Genomic DNA, 8,605 nt, shown 5'->3' on the forward strand with positions numbered 1-8,605 from the left:
CACCTCAACATCCTGTGATCATGGTTGATTTGAAACCATATTGTCATACAGGGGCATATTTTTATTACCCAATTCAGTGTCTTTCAAAGTTGTTGTCAGGTAAGTCAGTCAGGTATAAGTGAGAGAATTTTAGAAATATTTAGCAATAATAACATTAGAATGAAGCATTTTCTGATTAGAATTTTTAAAATGTGCCACTCTCAGAAAGGGAGAAATCAAATGGAATCCAACAGTTTCTGTGCATCATACATCTAAAATGAATCTAAATGACAAAGTAAGTAATGTACACTTTAAGAACTTTAGTGTTTACATCATTTTCTAACTTCATTTGATGTTAGAAATGTTAGACAGTTAGGATTCTGTCTTCAGTAAAGCAGAACTAAAATGAACTACAGGGGAGGTTTTATGAAAAGGAAGCATCAGAGCTGATTCTCATTTCTGCTCTTTTCTGTTGTGCACTTTAGAGCTTTAGTAAGTTTTGCTTTCAGTATTCTTCACAATGCTTACATATAAGTTTTCTATATTTATTTTCTAACAGACAGGAAGAAAGCTTTCACTTTTCATATTCATGTAGACCACCCTGAAAAAAAATTAATTGCTCAGTGTTTTCCAACGTCTGTGTGCTGTAACAAAACTGACCCACAAAGAACCAAGCCTTCCTCAAGTAAATTGTCCAGTTTCCAAATATGTTTTGCTCATTCATCTTCATCATGATTACATTTAGACTCAGTTTGCTGCATTACGTTAAACCTCCTTTCTTTTTTTTGTCATTGTTTTTTGTTTTTGTTTTTGTTTTTTGTTTGTTTGGGTTTTTTTTCTGCTTTGATTGTCTACTTGGAATCAGTTTCTTAATTAACTTATTCAGTGGTGGAAATTAGAGATCTAATTCACCATGCTTGAAAGTATAGAGTATTCTCACTTTCAATCAAGCACTATTGCATGCCTCAGCCAACGGTTACTGTACTCCCCAGGACTGCTGCCAGGAGGCCTACAGGGAGGGTTCTACTGGATTCAGAATGAGGAATGGCCTATCTATCCAAGCAGATTAGACATCCTGTTTTAGCTGGTAATGCATTCTAAGCCAAAATGATTTGGAGATCTTTTTATTTTCTTCTGAAAATAATTTGTTCTACCAGATGCATATTACTTTGCATCTCAAAACTGCAGCTGAATGCAGTATGTCCAGTTTAGGAGTTTTTGAACTGATTATGAAAACTGAGTGTCTACAGAGCTTTCCTCAGGCAAAAATAAATAAATAATCATTACATTACTTATTTGTATTAATTCAGGGGTAAAGGAAAGCATTAATTTTCTTTCTCACAAATCACAAATAATTTCATAAATTTCCACAAAGGATGTTGTTAAATTGATTTAAATGAGAAAAAACCCACCACTCTGTATGTGGAATAATACTTGGATTGTTTGAAAAGTATTGTTAGTATAACTTGAACCACAGGTGGAAATTTCATGTGTGGATAAGAGTATAATGAGTTTGCTCGTCTTTACTCTTGCAAGAACCAAGAACCTTGGACAGCATTCACAGAATATCCCTGAGGAGTAGATTTTAGATCTGGCATTAGTGGAAAGATGTGTCACACTGTGTCCAATCTAGAAATTCAACATTACCTACTGAGATTCTGGGGAGTTATTGCTTAATTTAGCAAGTATAGAATGTATTTGGGAATTATTAAACATGCTGAAGAATCTTGTGCTAATGTTCCTGTGAATAATTTGTTACTAAAAACACCATTGATATGAATCAGAATCAGAGCCCCTTTAGGAATACATAAAAAGCTAACGTAGGAATTTCGGGGTTTCCATTTTTGTGAATTCATCCCTAGGGATGTATTAAAACAATGTTAGTATTTAGGGAGGAGCTGGGAAAATTGAGAGAACCTAGATACACCCTCACATTACCTAATCTTCCTCTAGCTATCTTCTTTCTGATTATATTCCTGCCCCCTTCTTTCTTCATCATTCATTATTTGAGAGTTGTGTCACAAAACACAGCACACTGACTAGGCAGTCTCCTAATTTAGCCAAAAGGAGATGTTGAAAGCTGAACCTCTATACACAAACTGCAGGAAATTGCTGTGAACTGAGATCTGCAAGCTTTACCAAAGTGGTCCTTTCCTAGAGAATCCTAATGGTAGGAGCACAACTGTGGGTTGAAAAAGCATGTGGACTGAAGTTATCTTCTATTAAATAGTATTTGAATCTAGATAACCTAGATCGAGGCATCCTAGATTCAGATAGGGTTGAATTCAATAGATTGAAACTTCTTTACAAGGGAAGGAACCACTGCAGTTTCTTCTGATGAACCCATTCCAACCGACTCACAAAAAACCAGCATCCAGTAGAAAACTTTGCCAGTCTTTGAGATACTGAGAAATTAAATCCTTGTCTCTACTAAGATTGTTGTCCTTGTTAAAAAGACATATATGGATCTACAATAAAGCAAGAACAACTCAATAAGAAGACTGAAGACTTAAATTAATAGAAATTTCTGTAAACAGAAAACAGTTTTTCTCCACAGAAAAATATTAATGTTGTATAATACACACTATAGTTCAGTCCAGAAGACTTGAACAGATCTTGGTGATATTTCTGTGCCATTTTAAGTAATAAGAAACAAAGTTTGGGAATGCAATGAATAACTGAAGAAGCTTCCTGGGTTTGAGCAACTTTGTTAAGAACCTGAAATGTTCCCCAGTGAAGGAGTTTGGGGGTGAGGTGTTTAGATCTGACCATGTGAGAAACTTGATCCACCAGTGAAAGTCATCCAAAGGGCAGGACTTTTCCTGGCTTCTGTTGTCAAATAGCGGCAGGACAACTCATGTAAACTTTTGATTGAGGAAATTATCTTGTTTTTTTGGAATATTCACCCAGTTTTTAAAATGTGCTATAGCCTTGACACTGAGCTCCACAAGTTATTTTGGCAAAACTCAATGAATATCAGATCACGTTTTTAGATTTGCACCTATGGAGTACACTTTTCTCTGGTGATCTACAGTCACTCCTGACAAGGCATATTTGCATAGCTTTTGGCATGAGATTTCCCCACTGAAGGGGAAAAATGATTTATTTTTCCTTACTAATTACAGTACTAACTATACTTCAAATCAAGGAAAGGAAACAGGCTGAAAAACTGACCCTAAACTACATATGGAAAGCAGGAGACCAGGAAGAATTGAAACACATGCATGTTCTGTTTTTTTAGCAGGAAAGGCAGCAATTGTGAACGCTCGAGGACATGTCCACTGGGTGGTAAAGCTGACAGCAGAAAATCAAAGAAATCTTAGCTCTAAGGCAACAGTGTTACAGAAAATATATGTCAGCTCTCCATGCCCATGCAGATTATCACTCAGATAAGACTGTGACAGAGGTTAAGAATTCTTTCCCAGTATAGTGTTGACTCTGCAAAGCTTTAATCTGTTGTTCTTTAGCTTTTTGGATCTCTTGCTTGAGAACACAAACACTAACAAGTTTACAAAAGCAGTGTTTGCACATTATGTCCACTTTCAATCTTGCATTACAAGTTCAAGTTTAGACGTACGAGCATGCAAAGCAAAATGAAGTGGAAAGCTATGATTTTAATGGGGATTTAATCTCTTTTGTTCTTTGACCTTTTGTGGCCCTCAGAATATATCAACACTTCTGTCGCATGAATTGTCTTATTGGCATAGAACATGCTGATGCAGCCAAGCAGGCATTCAAGTGCGATGAGAAGTTTTAAGTTTTTAAAGCGTTTTGCACTCTACCTAGCAGTAAGTAATCTATGTGCTGCCTTGCATGGTATAAATCCTGAGTATCAGCACAGGCCTCAGCTGAGATCCCTCACACTGCGTTCCCTGCAACTGGATGGAAAGCAACTGTAGGAAGGAGATGCTCAGTGCATTGATTCTGGGGGAACACCAAGCCTATTGAGCATCTCCTCTGTAGAAGGCCATAGGCAGAATGACACCTGAGCAAGTGCTCAGGTAACATCTCATAATAAAACATTTTCAAGTCTGATTAATAAGAAAATAACACACTGCATTTTTAGTGCATGTAACAGGCATATTTTACTTCTTAATTGTCATATTTTATCTCCTCTTTCCTATTATGCTCCAAAGCCTGTTCAGCTAAGTGGAACAGCTGAACCAAGGACTATATCCAAGCTAAAATTGCTATTCTAGATAGCAGCAAACATATCTGCTGTAATAGGAATAGTATATGGAAGAAAACACTTTGGTAAGATAAAAAGAGATTACTTTTGTATCAAGAAGCTAAGAGATGGAACCAATGCTTCACGTCATTGGAGACCACCAAATGAAAAGTAGATGAGTACTTACAGACTATAAAAGGACCTGCAGCTTATAAGGTTCAAGTTCAAAATAAAAGCTGCACATGTGTAATCTTGGGAGTTTTTCAGATCAGAAGGTGTATCAGATCCAGAAGGAGAATAAGTCAAACCTATTGCATGGAAAGAATCAGCACAAAACAGGAGTATCCTGTGTATAGAAACCTAGCGAGCTTTCTGAGTTCAGTAGTATTCATGTTATAGGCTGAAAGCTGTGCAGTATAATTGCCAATGTGATGAAAAGAGGGAACAGAGTAAGTGACTGGGAGTTTGGGGAGAGATCTGCTACTACTATGTGGGCCTGACCATCAGATCAATGACAAAATGCTTCAGGTGCTTTCTTTGCATTGTGAAATCCTTAAGGTTAGGTCTTGTAATATTTAGCAGGATAAATTCTTTTATTCTCTTTCAGTGTAGTGCTTTCATCAGGTAGCTCTAGCTCCACTTTCAGTATCACCAGTTCCCATGTTTACTGCAGCTATGCAACAGCTGTCTTCAGAGTACACTTCAGTAGGTTCTCATTTTCACTTTTTGACTGAATGTTTCTTTCTTCCAAAATTACATGACCAGAAATGACCCTGTCTTAGGAATGTGATATATACACGTCCATCTGAAAATTAAGATTTATGACTTGCTGTTGTTTTGGAATTCCCATGGCAGAGGAGCTTGCTGGGCTGCCAGCTTTTGCCATCTGTCAGGCATCGTTCTCACACTTCATGAGGCTGGCTTTCACACTGGTGCTATTTTTCTCAACAGTTAATAAATTCTATCCAAATCTCAAAGTGTTTCACATAGCTAGCTGAAGGATACCTCTGATAAGGTGTTCTTGCATAGCTTAATAGACATCCGAGGAATGCCACGACAGCTTTTCAATTGAAGGAAATACAGATAATGCTTCTTAGCAGTGAATTCTGAAGCTATGTGATTAAATAAGTGAATGTACTGTAGAAAGCAAAAGAAGGGGGAAATAAATATTAAAATAGAACTAATTTTTTATTTTGAGAAATTCAGCTGCCTACTTCAAGATGTGATTTAATAAAGTAATTGAATCTTAATCAGATAGTGCTGAATACATACAGTACAATGCAGCACCGTGGTTAAAAAACTAATAATCTGACTTTTGCATGCATTTCATATCTTCCAGAATAACAAAATTCATGGAATGGCTTTTGGAAAATTATCATTAGGCTCTAGAAGATTGTCATCTGTTTTGATTCTTTCCTTTCACTGAAGACTGCTTTGTTGAGTCATCTTCACATATAGGAATACATGGGATTCCCTTCTGTGCTACACCTGTAGGTCACCCAGCAGTACATCTTAGTCTGTGGCAATGTGAGACAAGTATATGAGCCCAGGATCCTTTTCCCTTAGATTACTCAGAATTCAGAATTGTTGTATTAGGAATGGTAAAGGGTTCAGGCTTGCCTAGTCTTTGTGAGGCCCATATATATAGACTTGCTGTTTCCACAGTCTTTCATGGCATCAAGTTCAAGAAGCCTAGTTCCTGATGTGTAAATAGCTTTATTTTCTCTCTTTTAAAGAGAAACTGGTTTCACTGGATACTCCACAACTCTGGTACTGCAGGATTTGCTGAAGAACTGTGCCTTCCATGCTCATCTTCATGATTCTATAAACCTCAATTACTATCAATATCTCCAGCCTTCTCCAAACTAAAGAAATCCATTCCTCACCTTACAAAACAACTGTTTCAGTCCCTGAGCATTTCACTTGTTTTTCTCTCTAGTGACTTTAACTTTTGGAGAAGCAGAGAACAGGCTGCACACACAATCCAAGATGCAGTCTCTCCAAGGATTAAATAGCAACAAAGTGTTTATGTAACCTATACTGAAGCTCATCTGCCAGGTTTGCCCTACTCTGTTTCATAAGGTTCCCCTTAGAGTTCTTCACCATTTCTTGTTGTTCATATACTGTGGAAAAGTCATTTCTTTATTAGCATCATTTTGAAATGTGGTTCAGGTATTTTGTGACAGAGCAAGAGAATAAACTTTTACACAGCTTATTTTAGTTATTTCAACTACTTCACTTATTTTAATTATTTTAATTATTGATCTCAAATGTTTATATTTGGCTAGGATAGGGCTTCCCATAGAGATACGGGTGTAACAGGTAGATAGCCTTTAGCTAAGTCACGTAGATCCTGCTTGGAGCCCACAGATATTAGATTCTACATGCCACCTGTGCTAAATCTAAGGCAACTCTTCATCTTGTTTGTCACTTTCCATATGTCTCCTTTTAACCTTTGGTTTCAGTCCTCCATCCTCTGAGAACATTGATTAGCCTAAGTGAAATAAACTGTTTTATCAAGAAATTGAGCAACTCAACAAAATCACAATGAATTTACACAAATGTATCTGGGATTATTTAGCCTGAAGCATGTGGAAATGTGTATAAATAAATAATGTTTTCATAAAACAAATCAAATTACTTTGTGTGGGAAAGAGAATGTTTAATAATGTTTCTGCATCTTTGTGTTTCTCATTAGTCTCTCTTGGATCACGAGAAAAATGTAAACTTCAGAGACTGAAAGTTCCTAGGCTACTTTAACTCTGTGTGAGTCTTCATGCCACAGAGGTTCCACCATCCTTCTGCTACCCCTGTACTTTCTCACTGTCTACTATAAAGGTTACCAGTCATTGATGAATGCTTTTCTTCTGGCATCATAAAAGGGCATGGCCTTTTCTGCTCAATGCCTGTGCGAACAGACATTGTCAGCATGGCTAAAGAATACAGTAACAGCAATGGTGCAGGATCCAGAAGCTCTGCAGCCACAGTGAATCAGCTAAGCTAGTTACAAGTCTCATGAGGAAACAGCTAGAAAAATTTTCCACAGGAAGAACTTCATAACACATCTTGGATTGTTTCGTCTTGGATTGTTTCTCTGAAGACACAGTTTCAAGGCCACAGTTCTTTTTAAAAAGTATCTAACGATCCACATATTTCTTTAATATGCATTACAGTTTTGTTACTGCAATTTAGAGATCTGAAAATAAGATGTGATGAACATGCCATTTTATTTTGTATATTTGAGGACATCACGTGAATAGCAGCACAGTCAAACAATTCACAGTTTGCGATAATGCCTTTGCTGCTGTCACTACAAAAGGACAAATAAGTTTAATATAAAATGCACAAGTTCCAGATGGAACTTCTGCATCTAATCTAAAAACACCTCAGATTTGATAGCACTGTTGACTGGCAGTTTAACTCAGATAAAAAACAGATTGCTGTTTTTCTTTACAATTGTAAGTAGAAAACTTTTTACATTGCCTAGATGTGTTAGCATGGAAGAGTTAACGCCTCGAGAACAAAAGTTGCATCCATAATAACGCTTTGTTTAAACTTTGACTTGTATATACTCACAACTGAACTTACACTCTTAAACAGTACAATTCTACATGTAAACAACAAATTGCATACTCACTCTGTGTGTAGAACTGAGCCTTTTATAGGAAAAAAAACCAAACCCTGAGGTATTTATAAGGAATATATATATCCATATACATGTACATTCTTGTTCACATACACAAACATGCTTTAAAGCGTTCCCAGAATGGCTACTGGAAGCTTACCCCTTAATGTACACTAAGCATGTGTTTGTATTTTTGGAACTGTGGAATTTATATTTCTTTAATGTAGTACGTTATAGAATGTATGAATAAAAAAGAGACATTTCTCCCACGGTGCTCCACAGAAGTTTTCATGTCCTCAGCTTCTGAAATGTCTAAGATTATAAACTCGCTGGCAAGCTCCCGAGGAATTTCAAGGCATCTGTGCCTCTGTTACTTATTTTAAGTTCTATCTTCCAATGTTATGAAATCAGCAAACCCTCCTGACTTTCTTAGTAACTCCATTTTATGTGGTTCTGGCTTTCAGGGAGATTCAAGAATGACATAATCTTCATTTCCCACCCACAGGTTCTGGACTTTTGCCATTGGTTACACCCTTCCGAGTAATGTGCAACAGGAATATTTGTCTGGTCCCATATGCCCTTAAATGGAAGGCAGCCCAGCAGAAATCACTGAAGCCTAGTTTCTTGGCTCTCAGTTAAATTCTACCATAGGTAGATCAAGGCTTCTTCCTTTTCTTTCTGTCTGTCAATATTACTTAGGCTTCTGTGTAAGAATGTCAGTCCAAGTTCATGCTGTGTTATTAGGAAATTGACTGATTTCCCAATAGATTTTAGTCCTCTTACTGAGAGGAGAGCAGATATCTTGAATGTAGTAGCAGTGAATAAACAAGCTA

The sequence above is a fragment of the Coturnix japonica genome, chromosome 4 (assembly GCF_001577835.2).
Source record: "Coturnix japonica isolate 7356 chromosome 4, Coturnix japonica 2.1, whole genome shotgun sequence".
Lineage (NCBI taxonomy): Eukaryota > Metazoa > Chordata > Aves > Galliformes > Phasianidae > Coturnix > Coturnix japonica.